Raw genomic sequence first — 17,229 nt, forward strand, 5'->3', positions numbered from 1 at the left:
ATGTAGAAGGAACTGGAGGAGCTGAAGGTGGTGAGGGAGTGATTACTGGGGGAGATACTGGCTTTATAATAGGGGAAGCTGAAGAGGTAGAAGGAGGAATTTGAGCAGGTGGTAATGAGATGGCAGCCGGGGGAAGAACCGGACCTCCCATTTGAGGTGCTTGAAGAAGAGGATTATAAAGTGGAGGGGCAGAAGGAGGCAAATAATCCAGGGGGTCCCATCTTTTACTAGTTCCATCATCCCCTCCTTCATTTCCCTCCTTCTGTACCTTACAAATTCGCACCCCTTCATCCTCAACAGCACTCTTTACCCAGCAAGATACATACAGTAATTGCTCAGGATCACTATCTCCTCGAGCTGTCAGATAATTATTTAGTTGTTGGCACATCCACTTATCCTTTGTCCCACACCAAGGCCATCCTCCTTGCAACTCTAATTCTGGCCAGACTTCTACACAGTAGTGGATCATTTTCACTTTATCTAATCCCTCTGTGGCCTCTATAGAATCCCATTTTACCAACAGTTCTCCTAAGGGACTATTGGGATGTATATTCCTCAGTCTCTTGCTGGTCTTTTTGCTATTACACCCTCCCATTTTACAGGTCTCAATAGTAAAAAGTCCCAAAGGTGCCTTTACTGACCGGTAATTTCAAAAAAAACCTCCTTTGAGGAGCTTCAGCCTCCTCCACCAAACTTCAAATTTCTGCCTGATGCTCAGGACTTTATACTGAAACAACTGCCCGATCTCTTGATTGCCCAACTTTCCCAACGTCAGGTCTTACATCTATCGGGACTTGAACACAAGAAACCTCGGCCAAGAATCCAAGTCGTGCCTGACTCCCTCAGTCAGGAAAAACAACTGCCTGATTTTTAGTTTGCCTAACCTGCCAATTCTTAGGCTTCACCGTATCAGGACTTAAAAGCAAACCACAGCCTCCTTCACTGGGGTTTGTGCCTGACTCCTTTGTCAGGACTTACTTTGCCTGCAGGCCTTATGAGCTACCCGAATCCTTCTCAGGACTTACAAATCCTACCCGAATCCTTCTCGGGACTTACAAATCTGCCTGACTTCCCTCTGTCAGGACTTACTTTGGGCGCGTGCCACTCATACAACTATTCCCTCCGCACGCCCAGAGGGGGGGGCCCCTTTTTTCCCCCTTAGGAGACAACTCACTCATGCTAATTCCAGGCACTTCCCCCTGTTCCTGGCTGGCTTTCTCACCAAAGTTCGGAAACGCGGTACTAAGGGGTCCACTCTCACTTCGAAGGTCCTGCTGCCGGCCCGTGTCTCACTCACACACACATGCACACGTCTCCCACTCCCGCCACCAGATTTCTCACCAGTCCGGTGCTCCTCTGCGTCACTAGTCCTGAGCTGATCCCTCTGGTCCTGGTAGCCAGCTGTCCTGGCGGTCCAAGATGGCCAGTCCTGGCGTCTTCTTGCAGCGTGGCTATCCCAGATGAGTCCCCAGCTGAAATAAACAGGGCAAGGAGACTTCTTCTCCTTTTTAATGCCTTTATTATAAGTGATCAGCTCAGGATTGGGCAGCTCGGCGGGGCTGCAGCTTCCCGTCGTCTCTCCCAGAGACGACTCAGAGGAGGAGGATATGCACAGCTTTGTCCACTAGGGGCAGAGCGGGGGGTCCGGTCCTCATGGGAGCCTTTAGGGCATGGTGATCCCATCCAATGTTACTTTTTCCCTGTTCCTTCCCGTCCACTCCTGGTTTGGGGACGACTCCCTTGATCAGGGCGAGAGGGACTCCGAAGGTGTTCTGCATCTCTGCAGGCTCAGCACTCCACTCCTCATATCCAGACATCACTCCAATCTCTTAACTCTTAGGTGGCTCCTTGCTTTTAAGGTTCTTTTTGCACGTTTGGAGGAGGGGTCCCACACAGCATGCTGGTCCTTGGAGTTATTTTGCATATTCCTCCCCTCCAAAGTCTCTTCTCCTCACTGTTTGGAAGGTACCCCACCCTTCACTGTCTCAGAGAAGGGCCCTTAACTCGCCCCAGCCAGGGCTTTTACTGATACATAAACAACTATTAACAACAATGACCCGTAATTACCATAACACAAGCCACATCCCAAAAGTGGTAACCTTTTTCTCACAGAAAAAAATCAACAAAACTTTTGTTCATAACAGGAGCTGCAGCTGCATTGTCCTTCAGCCAGAGGCTCCTGTGCCAAGGGCTGGCAGTGATTCTGCCCCAGGCACTTCTCAGCACCTTCCCAGCCCTGACTGATTGAACCTCTCTGTGCCTCTGTGCTGTGCCCAGGGTGGCTGCAGGCAGTGCCTCAGCCCTGCTGGGCTGGCAGATGAGCTGCTCATCAAGAGAATTGTGCTTTTGAAGCTCTTCTTGGTTACCAGGAGCTGCCTCTGTGCCAGGAATTCAGCCCAGCTCAGCAGCACAGACACAACACAAGGACGTTAATGAGCCTCTGGGGCTTTGTGCTGAGACCCTGAACAAATACCAGACTCTGAGAGGAAGCTGAAGAAACCTCTCCAGAACTCCAAGCCAGAATCCAACTCCAAAGTTTCTTATATTTCTAATGAGTGCCACTGAGGGACACAACTGAGAAAGTGTCCCCAGGCAGAGCAGAGATCTGGAGGCAGTGATGACAGTTGTGGACAAAGAGAAGCAAAGTCTAGGTGCCCTGGAGCACAGCAGCAGGGTCTGTGCCACAAAGGGCTGTGAGGAGACACCTTGTCCTGGGGCCCTGGGGCCTCCTGGCACAGCCCCAGCAAGGCTGGGCACTGTCAGCCCCTTGTCCTGCCCTCAGCATCCACCCCTAGCCCACATCCCAGTGGCCTCAAGGATCTGCTGGAAGGAGTCCCTGAGGAGCCTTGGTCAGGAATGGCCCTGGGCGTTCCTGAATGCTCCCTGCAGGGACTGCAGGCTTTTCAAAGGAATTTGGGTTTGGCTATTGCCTTGGAGTCTCTGAGAGGTTTGTGCAATCATGGCCCCAATTATCTGCTGTAATTAGTCCCTGGAGACGCTTTGTCAGTAACAACACTCAGTGAGGCTCATTAATGCTTCTAGGTACTCACTTTTTATAAGGTACTTGGTGCTTTTCTTTTGATTCAGACTCTTGAGAGGTTTGTGCAATCACAGCCCCTATTTTCTGCTTTAATGTGTCCCTTGAGAGTTTTGTACTGACACTCAGTGGGGCTCATTAATACTTTGAGGTACTCAAGGTTTTTAAGGTACTTTGGATTTTCCTTTCTACATTCTGAATCTCTGAAAGGTTTTTCTGCCATCCTGGCCTCCAAATCTCTCCTCCACGGAGTCAATGAGGAGCCTGTGTTGGGGATGGACCTGAGTGGGACCCATTCATGCCTCGAGACACTTTGGGTGTTTCCTCTGATTTGGACTCCTGGAAAGGTTTGTGCAACCTCCTCTCATGTCCTGAGGTTCCAGGCTCATCTCCAAATGCATCACGGGGCTCATTAGGATCAGGTAAGTCCTGTCAAACCATGGCTCTGCCTTGATTTCCCTCTGCTCTAGTGCAGTTCATCAGAAAGTATTCTTTAGTGGTTTTGGTTCAACAGTTTGAAATTTCTTGGCCATTGCATCAATTATTGTGGTGAGTTCAGTGTTGGCTAATTACTTGTGCACTCACTAAAATATTCTTACTCATTTCCTGCTGTGGGATAGGATTAGGAGAAAGGTAAAGAAGGCTCAAAACATTTAAAGGGTATAAAGAAAAGTTTATTAATATTAACTAAAATAAAGTGTAAAAAGAACCAGAATAAAAATTTCAGAACAGAATAAAACTTTTCTTCTCCTCTCCCTACAACTTTTTCTTTCTTACTGACAATGGAAAGAAACAAAATCTCAAATTTTTAGTCAGTTTACCACTCCTAGAATAGTCTTTCTTCAGTTCACTTAGGGAGAGGAGTCTCTTTTTCATGCTATGGAGACTTCTCCAAAAGGAAACAGTGCTCTTGTGGTTCTCAATTTCCATGAATAGCAGGTGCCTGGAAAATCTGCAATTGTGAATTTCTCTCCCATTTTTTTCACAACTTTTCCCACAGCTGTGTTTATGGGCCATGTCAACTTAGGGGATATTATTTTAAAGATGAGCTCTTTAAGAGCAAGTGTTCTCTTCATCTATTTCTGAAATCATCTTCATCTCTGGGAACAGAGGTCTTCTCCTCTCCCTGAGGGCACAGGGTCTTATCACTCTGCTCTCTTTCAATATTCTAACTTCTCATGGGACCACAGCTACTTTCACATTTGCTTCCTTTAGCATGGAGGCCTTTGCTGAACAAGTCATCTCCCCATACTTTTCAATGCCTTATAGGGAAAAAGAGAGTCTGATGTATCAATTACGTCCTTCTCCATAGATTTACAAGGGGATTTAAGCCCCAAGATCAAAGCATTTCCTCATCCCTCCCATCAGGCACTCAACTTCTTCTTCACTGACCTTGGTGTTTTCATGTTGCTCCTCTGTGAGCCTGCACTTTGTCCTTTTCTCTCACTCGATGGAGGATGGAAGCACTGAAAGAGTTCATATCTCACCCGGGGCCTGCAGATGGTTCTGTGACCCCGGCCAGGCTCAGTGCTTGTGGCCGGAGCTGTTTTACGATGGAGGTTTCTGCAGCAGCTGCGCTGGGGCTGCGTCAGGATGGGCCGTGCTGGGGCAGGGCCAGGATCTCAGCAGCCAGGCCAGAACACAGCAGCAGCAGCTCGGATGGGGCCGATGGCTTCTCCTCCCCCTGCCTGGGGCTTGCGGGTGAACCCCAACGGTGGCAGAATCTTGGCTGAGCCGGCCCGGCACAGGGCTGCTCCTGGGGCACGGCGGATCCTGGCTGGGCCCGGGCTGGCGGTGGGGCAGGGCTCAGCAGTGCCCAGACGGTCACAACTGCAGCCATGGCCCGCCCGGCCTTGGCCCCGTGGCCTCCCCTGCCCTGCCTGGCAGCCGATGGGGCCTGGCGGGGTCCCTGGACGGCAGGAGCCGCCCGGCCCGCCCTGGCTGAGACGGGGCCAGGTCAGCCTTGTAACCTCTTTGCCAGCCAGAAGGGAAAGAGACCCTCCCAGGCTTTCTCATCTTTAACATGTGTCTTCACAGAAGTGTGTACAGTTTCCTTAGTGGTTTAACAGATTGTCAATTCTCATAGCTAATTACTGATTGGCTTTTTGTCAGACACGAAGGAAACTGCTAGCAGCTTCTCTTAGAACATCACTTCCATGACAGAAAACCATCACAACAACAGAGAGCACAGAACTCCTTTGTCCCTATGTAGTGGTCATGTGCCCGAGGCCTCAAAATCCCTTCTTAGGAGATGTCTGGGCCCTCTCCAAGGTGTTTCCAAATGAAAACATTTAGTTCATAGTCTAGGAAAATCACCAGAGGACAGGGACAGCCTGACCTGTCTGTCCTGGGAGCAATCTTTGGACATATGGAATTTAGGAGGCAAAATTCTAATTTTGGCCCTGGCCCTTCCACATGAAGGCTGGTTCTTATCCTTATGAATGAAGAAACAGAAGCCCAGTATTTCAGGGACAGATGAGAGGTGACCACCAGTGGCCAAGACATCCAGATCTGGCAGGTTTTGTTCTAAGAGATACCCTTCCATAGAGGAAATTTTTTAGGGAGAGTACCAAGTTGAGCAATGGGCATCTGAAAAGACAGATGGTTCTTTTCCCTAACAAGGAAAGTATAGAGCCCCAGTGCTCCAGGAGCTGATGAGAGGCAACCCTTGACCTCCCAAAATCAGCCAGTGATGTCCAGGTGGCCCCTGAGAGGCCAAGGCAGCCAGACCTGTTCCATGTTCCTTTGGTTCCATGGGGCCCCCCAGTGTCCCAATGGTCCCTTCCCTCCAGTAGGCCCTGAGGTGTCATAATGCCCCCTTGGCAACACGAGGCCCCGAAGAGTCACAATGGTCTCCATGGTTCCATCAGGCCCCACAGAGTCATCATGGTCTCTGGGTTCCATGAAGCCCCTCTGTGTCACCAAGGCCCCTTGGTTCCACAGGCTCCAGTGGTGCCACAATGATCCCCTTGGTTCCATGGGCTCCAGTGGTGTCACAATGATCCCCTTGGTTCCATAAGGTCCCCAGAGTGTCCCAGAGATCTCCATGGGAAGGAAAGGACCCAGCCCCAGTGTTGCAGGGGCAGCCACCAGAGGCCAAGGCCAGCCAGACTTGACAGTACTGGCAGATTTTGCTTGGGAGCAACCATTGGATATACAGAATTTAAGAGGTGGAATCCCAATTTCAGACATGGACACCCAGAGGAGAAGGACGGTTCTTTTCCATAGGAAGGAAAGCAGGGAACACCGGTGTTTGAGGGGTAGATGAATGGGGGCCATCAGAGGCCTAGGCCAGCCAGACCTGTTTATACTGGCAACTGTTGTCATGGAGGACTTCTTGGATATATGGATATTTGGGAGGAGGAATCTCAATTTTGACCATGGAGACCTTGAGAAAAAGGACAGTTCTTTCCATTGGAAGAAAAGCACTTTGCCCCAATGTTTGGAAAGCAGGTGAGAGGCAGCCCCCAAGAGGCCAAGGGCAGCCAGGTCTGTCTTTTCTGGCAGCTTTCCCTTGGGAGCAATTCTGGAATGTATGGAGTTTTGGAGGTGGAATCCCAGTTTTGGCCATGGGCACCTGGTCAAGAAGGATGGGGTTTTTTCCCATAGGAAAGAAAAGCATGAAGTCCTGTGACAGTGTTCACAGGGGTCCAAGGAAGAGGGAAGAGACGAGGAACTGAATCCATGTTTCAGAAGGCTTGATTTTTTATTTTATGATATATATTATATTAAAATTATACTGAAGGAATAGAAGAAAGGATTTAATCAGAAGGCTAGCTAAGAATATAAAAAGAAAGAATAAAAATAAAAGCAAAAGCTTGTGTCTTGGACAGAGAGTCTGAGCCAGCTGACTGTGATTAGACAGTAATTAGAAACAACCACATGAGACCAATCACAAATCCACCCGTTGCATTCCAGAACAGCAGATAACCATTGTTTACATTTTGTTCCTGAAGTTTTTCAGCTTCTCAGGAGAAAAAATCCTAAGGAAAGGATTTTTCAGAAAACATGTCTGTGACACTGTGGCTCCAGGTGGGCCGGGGGGATACCAGGAGACAGGGACCCCGCTGGGCACTGGACTTGTTGGGAGAAATTGTGAGGGGGAGCTGGAGTGGAGTGACCAACCCAGTGACCTCACACAGCCCTGCTGGGATGTCAAACAGCCCCTCTGGGATGTCACAGCCTGCTCTGTGATGTCACATCCGGTCTCTGATGTCACTGTGAACTCTGTGATGTAATAGTCTGCTCTGTGATATCATAGTTTTCTCTCTGATGTCAGACCTCTGCCCTGTGATGTCACAGCTGGCTCCATTATGTCAAAGAGGCAGTTTATGATGTCATAGCTCTCAATGACCTCACATACCCCACTCTGTGATGTCATAGCCTACTCTGTGATCTCATGTTACCAGATGATAAATTGTCTGCACCAGGTGAGCTGACACCTGGAGCTTGGTCTCCACAACCCCAGGCCTATGGAAACCACACAATGCCCATTGTGTAAGAAGGGAACTGGAAGTTCAGCAGCCTCAGTGTCCTGACAGCTCAGCCAAGCCCACTGGAACATTGGGCTCCACAACCACCAGACCATCAGAGAGACCCCCAGGAAAGAAGAATGCATGCAAAACTGGAGGGGAAATGTGTTAATGATTTTGGGAAAATGACTATCATATGTGTGTTTAGTCCAGGAAAATCAAAGAATATGTGAGCAAAATACAGAAAATAAACAATAACTTTCCTGTACTCAGCATGCAGGGCTTTGGAAGGAGCTATCCTCTGTGCATCCAGCTGAATAAAGAATGCTGCTTCTTAATGCTACACTGGGGTTAAGGAGCTATCTGTTTTACTGAATTTTTGGTAACATTCCCACTGCCAAGGAAAGCTCTGTCTTCTACTGTTCACAAATAGAGAAGGGCTGGTGGCAGATGTGGGTCTCGGAGGCTGCCTGGGGCAAAGTGACCATGAGATAATAAAGTTTTCAATGTTCTGTGAAAGAAGGAGGGGCAGCAACAAAACCTCTGCACTGGAATTAGGAAGGGCAGACTTTGGCCTATTTAGGATGCAGATTTGGGAATACCAAATCAGGTCCTGATTTTTTTAAAAAGAAACACCCTTTAATAACAAAGGGGTTCAGGAAGGATGGACACACTTCAAGAAAGTAATCTTAATGGGGAAGGAGCAGCCTGTCCCAGTGTGGGAAAAGATGAGCTGGTAAGGAAAATGACTGTCCTGGCTGCCTGTGGAACTTTTGTGGGAACTCAAGAGAAGAAAGAGTGAGCATCACCTTTGGACAGAAGGTCAGGCAACTAAAGAAGCATTTAAGGATGTTGTTAGGTCATGCAGAAAGAAAAGGAATGAGGTGAAAGGTAAATTAGAGTTTAACCTGACCACTTGTGGAAAAAAAAACCAAGAAAATTTGTCTATAAAAAATTAATAGCAAACATGGGATAAGGAGAAGATTTAATCTTTATTGGATGCAGTGGAGAATATAGTGACTAAAGATAAAGAACAGACTAAGCTACTTAACATTTGTTTGTCGCAATTTTCAATATTAGGACAGGTTGTCCTCAGGACAAGTGTTCTCCTGAGCTGGTGGATGGGCACAGGGAGAAGAACAGGCCCCTGTAATCCAGGAGGAAGAAGCTGGGGACCTGCTGAGCCACTCAGTTGCACAGAGGTGTCTCAGGGAGCAGATGGGATCCATCCCGGGGAGATGAGGGAGCTGTGGATGAGCTCCCCAAGCTGCTCTCCATCATTTACCATCAGTGCTGGCTCAGCAGGGAGGTCCCAGAGGACTGGAGGTGCCAATGTGAGCTCATCGCCAAGAAGGGCTGGAAGGAGGATCTGGGGAACTCCAGGCCTGTCAGCCTGACCTGGGTGCCCGGCAAGGTTATGGAACAGATCACCTTGAGTGCCATCACAGGACACCCACAGGATGGCTGAGGGATCAGAGCCAGCCAGCGTGGATTTCAATGTCTGCATTGATGATCTGCATGAGGGGATTGAGTCCAGCATCAGAAAATTTGCAGATGACACCAAGCTGGGTGTGAGTGTGGATCTGCTGGAGGGTGGGAGGGCTCTGCAGAGGGACCTGGACAGGCTGGATCAAGGGCCCAAATCCAACAAGGTGAGGTTTAACAAGGCCAAGTGCTGGGTCCTGCACTTTGGCCACAACAACCCCTGTAGTGCTACAGGCTGGGGACAGAGTGGCTGGACAGCAGCCAGGCAGAAAGGGACCTGCAGGGACTGATGGACAGCAGGCTGGACATGAGCCAGTAGTGTGCCCAGATGTGCAAGAAGGCCAATGGCTCCTGGTCTGGATCAGGAATGGTGTGGCCAGCAGGAGCAGGGCAGTGATTCTTCCCCTGCACTTGGCACTGGTGAGGCAACACCTCGAGTGCTGTGTCCCGTTCTGGGCCCCAAATTTAGAAAGGACATGGAGGGACTGGAGCATGTCCAGAGAAGGGCAACAAGGCTGGTGAGGGGTCTGGAACACAAGTCCTGTGAGGAGAGGCTGAGGGAGCTGAGGTTGTTTATCCTGGAGAAGAGGAGGCTCAGGGAGACAAGGCAGTGTCAGGGCACAGGTTGGACTTGATGATATCCAAGGTCATTTCCAGCCCTGCTGATTCTGTGACTGTCTGGAACCACCCTTGGAGCAGTTGCAGGAGGAGCCCTGGGCATCCTCTTCAGAAGCTCCAGCAGCCCAGGTCCCTCAGCTTCTCCTGCCAGCCCTAAAGCCCATCCTGTCAGTCCTGCAGAGCCTCTGCAGCTCCTCCTCACTGCCCAGAACAGGGAGCCCCAGAGCCAGACACAGCAGCCCAGATGTGCCCCCCTGGCCTGGGGTGCCTCTCGCAATGGAGCAGCACGAGGGACTGCAGGAGCCTGCAGACAATTCCTGCAGCACTTGTAGGATGATCCTACTGCCCAAGGGACATTCCCATGTTGCCGAGTCAGGAACTGCAATGGGGAGTGGGGCCAGAGAGGACAGAGCAAACACGGATGGGCTGTTTGCAGGGGATGAGAAAGGGATGGGCAATGGGAAAAAATCTGGATCAGGAAAGAGGAAAGAAAGCAAAGGTGGAAGCAAAGGAAATGTTCTGGGCAGTTTGGGGTGGCTGCCAGGCAGCCCTGGCTCTGAGCAACAGCATCTGCAGTGGGACAGAAAAGTCCCAGCTGCTTGGAACAAACTTTCTGGCTGACTGCAAAGGCCAGGACAAACCTGAGTGGTTTCCCTGCTGTCCCCCAGCCCTTGCTGGCCCCAGGGGCTGCTGGCATTTGTGCTCCCTCAGGTTCATGTCCCCATACCAACAGCATGGGGATGCTCCCCCTGCTCTGTGCAATGTAAACAGGGGGAGTTTGCATTGCAAACTCCTGAGCCAGTACTGCCGTGTCTGTGCCTGCAAGGATGGGGCACCTGTGTCAACTGGGGGAAGGGCCAGGGCTGCAGAGGGGGGATGTTGCTGGCAGCTCCATGTGGACGCTCTGGGTCGCTGCCCTGGGCTGTCCAGTGCACTGGGGATGGATCAGCCCCTGCTCTGCTGCTCCTTCTCATCTGCCCCAGGGCCCTTGCAGAGCCCCAGCCATGCTGTTTGCCCCCAGCCTGCCCACGGCCAGCCTGGGGCTGCTCACAGGGGTTTTCTTTGCTGGGCATTGGCTTGGGTGTGTTCTTGAGAGAGCCTGGGCAAGGAGCATGGAGCCCCCAGGCCCTGGGCTGAGGCATCAGCACTGCCCCAGCAGTGCCCATGGCCTGTCCCTGCTGCAGCCCCGGCACTGCCACCCCCAGGGCTGTGCCCGGCCCCGAGAACACTCAGGCCCTACAGCAACACCAGGGCCACCACGGCAGCGGGGCAGGGCCACGGCAGCAGCACTGGCAACACCAAGTGCTGCTGCTGCTGGGCACAGCTGCTGGGCCAGCACTGATCTGCCCCCAGCTCTGCACACAGATATTGCTGCCGCAGCTCCAGAAAAGGAACAAAAGGGGGATCTCCTGTGAAAAGTCTGCTGGGAAATCTTTAAGGTAATTTGAACCCACCAAGAGCATCGCTCCTCATTGACAGAGTCTATGGGTTACAGTGAAGATGTGGATGAACAAACGAGACATGTCAGGATCAATGGCTTTTGTTTGGGGACAATATTTAAAAAGATAAAACAATGAAACCAACAAGAAGTTTTACAGATTACTTATATAAAAAGTAATTTGCAGAATTTGGCAACAAGTTTAATCCTTCTGAAACCATCCAGTCATCAGTCTCCACACTGCAGCCTTGAGCTCCTGGTTCCTCAGGCTGTAGATCAGGGGGTTCAGGGCTGGAGTCACCACCGAGTACACAACTGACACTGCCAGATCCAGTGATGGGGATGAGATGGATGGGGGCTTCAGGTAAGCTAAAAAGCCAGTGCTGAGGAACAGGGAGACCACGGCCAGGTGAGGGAGGCAGGTGGAAAAGGCTTTGTGCCATCCCTGCTCAGAGGGGGATTATCAGCACAGCCCTGATGATCTGCGCATAGGAGAAAACAATGAACACAAAACAACCAAAACTTAAACAGACACCAAGCAATGAAATCCAAATTTTTCTGAAGGTGGAGTGTGAGCAGGAGAGCTTGACGATCTGGGGCACCTCACAGAAGAACTGGCCCAGGGCATTGCCATGGCACAGGGGCAGGGAAAATGTATTGGCTGTGTGCAGCAGAGCATAGAGAAAGCCACTGGCCCAGGCAGCTGCTGCCATGTGGGCACAAGCTCTGCTGCCCAGGAGGGTCCTGTAGTGCAGTGGTTTGCAGATGGACATGTAGCGGTCGTAGCACATGACGGTCAGGAGGAAAAATTCTGCTGCAATGAAGAAGAGAAAGAGAAACACCTGTGCAGCACATCCTGAGTAGGAGATGTCCCTGGTGTCCCAGAGGGAATTGTGCATGGCTTTGGGGACAGTGGTGCATATGGAGCCCAGGTCAATGAGGGCTAGGTTGAGCAGGAAGAAGAACATGGGCGTGTGCAGGTGGTGGCTGCAGGCTACAGCGCTGATGATGAGGCCGTTGCCCAGGAGGGCAGCCAGGGAGATGCCCATCAAGAGGCAGAAGTGCAGGAGCTGCAGCTGCTGCGTGTCTGCCAGTGCCAACAGGAGGAAGTGCCTGATGGAGCTGCTGTTGGACATTACTTCACTCTGGGCATGGTGGACTGTTAAAACAAGACATTGACAAGTGTGACCCATTGCTTTGGGTCAATCCTATGTATTTTATTGGGAATCTGTGCAAAATCACTTCTCTTCCTGTGAGGAAATTTTGCTAAACATTTTTTGATTTTGAGTTTTTGCTGCTGAGTTTCTGCCTCAACTTTACCATTGCCCTCAACCTGAAGACTGGGGAGACCTCATGAAAACAGGACTCCCTGTGCTCCAGTGCAGAAGTGCTAGAGCCCATACAGGAGTCCATTGATAATTACAACTCCTCTGTTTCTGGGTGCCTGCACTTAAATATATCTTGAAAAATAAAGTGGACTTTTGGAACTCTCCAGTTTAAAATTAATTTTCTCCAAACAATTCTGTTGTTCCCTGTGCAGCTGGACAGGAAGTAATACAAAAGGTTGGTCTGGCTCTCTGCTTCCTGGAGCAGTGCCCACTGGGAGCTGTTTCTCTCTATCCAAGCCTTGTCGCTTCCAGTGCTGCCAGAGCCCAGCCCAGCCATGGGGGCTGAGCTCTGCCCTGCAGACCCCTACCAGCGCAAGGCACTGCCCAGGGGCATCTCCCTGGCAGCAAGGCCTTAAGGGCAGGCCAGACAGAGATGCTGCAAGCCAAGGTGCTGCTGCTTCTATCTGTAGGGAGAGGAGGCTGAGGAGGCACTTTCTGAGGGAGATCTGAGGCCCATCTGCTGATGCCCAGGGTGACAGTGCAGGAGTCTCAGTGACACAGCCAAAGCTGACAGGCCCTTTCCCTTCCCTTAAGGAGAAAGTTGAGAGAAGCCCTGGCCATGCAGCACCATCTCCAGAGCAGGAGGAATCTGCCCTGATGGGGGTGGCTCCTTCCACCTCCAACTTCTCCCCTGCAGCGTCCATGGGGAGCTGCCAGGCAGGCTGAGAGCTGCCCCTGGCAGGTGGCACATGCCCTGGACTGGCCAAGAGCCCTGAGGGCTGCAGGAGCTGCTCTGCAGGACAGCCCTGGGCAGCCCTGGTTGCAGCTCCAGCTTCAGCCCCTGCAGCCGTCCCTGGAAGCAGGAGCCATCCTGCCCTGTCCCTCTGACGGTGCCCAGGGCAGCCCTGTTCTGGAGCACATCCTCCTCCTCCTCCTCCTCCTGTGTCACAGAGAAACTGGGAGAGTCCTCCTGACACATCCCCCAGTCTCTGGGGTGTGCTGGCTTCAGAAGGTCCCTCCAGGAGCACAGGAGACATTGCCCTGCACCCACAGACTCACCATGCACAGGGCTGTGAAGATGTTTTCCCAAGTTAAGTCTCAGCTCAATGTCTTCCCAATCCTGATTGCCTTCAGCCTGTCTCTGCCTGGCTCCTGTCCCCTCAGTGCCTGCAGGCAGAGCCCTCAGCCCTGCTGGGCTGGGAGAGGAGCTGGCCCTGGGAAGAGCTGTTCCTTTAAAGCTCAGAAGCACAGACACAGCACAAGGACTTTAATGAGATGCTTGGGGATTTGGGGTTGTTTACATCAGACTCAGCCCCTGAGAGAGTGTTCAAAAAACTTCTCAAAAACTCAAACTTAAATTGAAACTCCAAAGTTTTCCAAGTTTTAATGGGAACCACTGAGAGACACGAATGAGAAATTGTCCCCAGGTTCCAGTTAAAGCAGAACACTGGAGGCAGTGATGACAGCGGGGGACAAACAAGGCAAATGTGTCTCTGGTGCTGAGCAAAGCTGGATGTGGTTCAGGAATGCCAAGGGCCAAGGCCTGAGCCCCAGCCCCTGGCCAGGCAGATCCTGTCCCTCCCTCCTTGCTCAGGGCTCTTCCCAGGATGGGCACTGGCATGTGGGGATGTGCAATGGCAAGGGCAGGAGCATGGGGCGGCCCCTGCCAGGCTGCTGAGCAGGGACAAGGAGGCCATGAGGCCCCAGCCCTGCAAGGGTTACTTGTCCCCTCGTGGCCTCAGGCCCAGGCCCAGCAGCCATGGCCAAAGTGCTGCCCAAGATGGCTCTGGCAGAGCTGTCTTGCAGCTGCTGCCCATCCCTGTGCCCTGTGCAGCCCAGGCTGTCCCAGGTTGTCCCTGCCTTGCACCTCTGTCCCTTCAGGCTGTCGGCGTCCCCCGGCTGCCCCACCTGGCTGGGCCCTTCCTTTGCTGACAGCTCTGCCTCCTGCCTGCCTCTGCCTGCCCACACGAAGCCTTGGGCTGACCCAGACTCCTTCTGGAGGATGTGCTGCACCACAGCCCTGTCTGGGAGGGAAATTCCTGTCTCGTCATGTCCTGCCTGGATCTCGCCTGCTGCATTTGGGCTACCATTTCTGTATCTGGCACTTTCCCACTATGGAGAAAAAGCTCCACCATTTCTGAATCCACCTTTTAAGCCCTGCCAGGCCACTCCAGTTCTGTCCTCAGTCTCTTCAGAACTCAGACCAGGCTCATCAGCCTCCATATATTGGTTATGTTCTTTAGGCCTGCAAACCCCAGCATGGGAGATCTTTGAGCCCTCTACATGGTGTTTTCAGATGAAAACATTCTGCTCATAATCTAAGAATATATCATAAGTACCCAAGGCCAGGCTGAGGTGTCTGTCAATGGCAGGTTTTGTCTGGGAGCAATCCTGGGATAGGTGGAATTTTGTCAGTCAAATTCCAGTTTCTGCCACCGCCCCTGGTCAAGGCCAGTATTTTTCCATAGGAACGAAAGCACAGAGCCCTGTTGCTTCTGAGGTAGATGAGATGTGATCACCAGAGGCCATGGCCAGGCAGAGCTGGCAAGTTTTTTTTCTGGGTATCTTTCGCTTGCCTACAGGAAAGTTTTCATGGGGGAGTACCAATGCTGTCCATGGGTGTCTGAAAAGAGAGACAGTTCTTTCCATAAGAAGGAAAGCATGGAGCCTCAGTGATCCAGGAGCTGATAAGAGGCAGCCCTCAACATTCCAAGAGCAGCTGGACCTTTCAGGTGGCCCTTGGGAGGCCAAACTAGCCAGATCTGTTCCATGTCCCCTTGGTTCCATGAGGCTCTGCAGGGTCACAGTGGCCCTTTGGTTCCGTGGGGCCCCACAGTGTCACAATGGTCTCCACAGGAAGGAAGCAACCAAGTCCCAGAGTTGCAGGCACAGAGAGGCAATCACCAAAGGCCAGCCAGACTTGACTGTGTTGGCAGATTTTTTCTGGAAGCAATCCCCATATGGACAGAATTTTAGAGGTAGGATCCCCTCTTTGGACATGGACAACTGGACAAGAAGGATGATTCTTTTTCAGAGGAAGGAAATAATGGAACAACATTGTTTTAGGGGCAGAAGCAGAGGCTATCTGAGCCACAGGCCAGACACACCTGTTTGTCCTGGCAGCTTTTATCACAGAGAAATCCTTGTGTATACAGAATTTTGTGGGGCTGAATCTCAGTTTTGACCATGGACACAATGACAAGAATGACAGTTCCTTTTCATTGGAGGGAAAGCAGCAAGCCCCAGTGTTTCAAAAGCAGGTAAGAGGTAGCTCCCAAGAGGCCAAGGGCAGCCAGAATTGTCTGTCCTGGCAGCTTTCACTTGGGAACAATCCTTGGATGGATGGAGTTTTGGAGGTGGAGTCCCAGTTTCGACCATGGGCACCTGGTTAAAATGGATGGTTTTTCTATAGGAAGAAAATGCACAAAGTCCAAGTGTTGTGGAGGAAGATGAAAGGTGGCCACCATAGGCCAAGCTAGCCAGACCTTTCTCTCTTGGCACCTTTCATCTCAGGGAAATCCTTGGATGTAAGGAATTTTGGAGGTGAAATCTCAGATTTGGCCGTGGGCACCAGGAGAGGAAGAAGAGTTCTTTTCATTAGGATGGAAAGCAAAAAGCCCCAGTGTTTCAAAGGCAGATGAGAACCAGTCCTCAGGAAGCCAAGGCCAGCCAGACCTGTCTCTCCTGGAAGCTTTTGTCTGGGAGAAATCCCTAGATCTAGGGAATTCTGGAGGTGGATTCCCAACTTTGGCCATGGGTGACTGGATGTGAAAGGTGCTTTTTTTCCCATAAGAAAGAAAAGCACATTGTCCCAGTTTTTCAAAGGCAGATGAGAGGTGGCCCCTGGGTGGTCAAGCAAGCCAGATCTGTCTGTCCTGGCAGATTTCATCTGGGAACAATCTTTGCTTAGGTGGAAGTCTGGAGGAGGAATCCTGATTTTGGCCATGGACAGCTGAAGGAGAAGGACAGTTTTGTCCACAGGAAGGAGAGCCCAGAGTCCCAGTGCTCCAGGGGCTGATGAGCAGCAGCCCTCGACATGCCAGGGTCAGCTGGAGCTGTCAGGTGGCCCCCAGGTGTCCCAGCCAGCCAGGCCTTGATGCCTTGAGAGGCTGCCTAGAACAGAGGCTGGACAGTGTTACAGGAATAAAGCAGGGATTTATTAAAAGGTCTTCAAAGGATACACCTGGGGCAGTACAAAAGCCCGGCTGAGGGAACACCCAAGATGGACAATGGGTCACACATTTTCACACTTTTATAAGTTTTGGTCCATTTCTGTATTGAGGTTAATTGTCCAATTACAGCTTCAGCGTATGAAGTCCCATCCTCCCAGTCTGCTCTCCTCAATTCACTGTTTGCACTTCTTGGGCCTGAAGCTGCAACAGTGTCCTTGGCTCTCCTAGGTTTCTAGGTTTCCTACTCCAGTTGTGGAGAAATATTTCAAAGAGCTTCTAAAAACTATGCACTCCTATTTTAAAGGGTGTATTTTATTACTGCTGTCTTTGGAGCAGAGACAATTGCAGCATTCTGTGATTGATATTGACCCAGGGTCTCTCCTTGGCAGCTCTGGCCTGCTCACAGAAGCTGTGTCTTGAGCTCTGACCCAGCATGGACAACCTTGCTCCACATTGCCCAGCCCCATCCTGTCTGTCCTCACTCCCCTGGGATCTGCTGTGCTTTCAGAGCTGGCTGCACCCAGCCTAAGAGGGGTTTTCCCTTTTTGTATTTTTTGAAGCAATCTGAAACTCGTGAGTTTCCCCACTGAAAACGGACACACTCCTCAGGTGTGTGCCAAGACCAAGCTGACACCAATAACCTTCCTCTCACCGAAGGGGAAACTGTGCAGGAAATGTT

General features: G+C 51.3%; 1 pseudogene; it reads left to right on the forward strand.

The window, feature by feature from the left end:
• Window positions 1–17,229, forward strand: part of LOC134433333 (zinc finger protein 420-like) — a 134,627-nt pseudogene that overhangs the window by 49,492 nt on the left and 67,906 nt on the right.

This window comes from Melospiza melodia, unplaced genomic scaffold, assembly GCF_035770615.1.
Source record: "Melospiza melodia melodia isolate bMelMel2 unplaced genomic scaffold, bMelMel2.pri scaffold_18, whole genome shotgun sequence".
NCBI lineage: Eukaryota > Metazoa > Chordata > Aves > Passeriformes > Passerellidae > Melospiza > Melospiza melodia.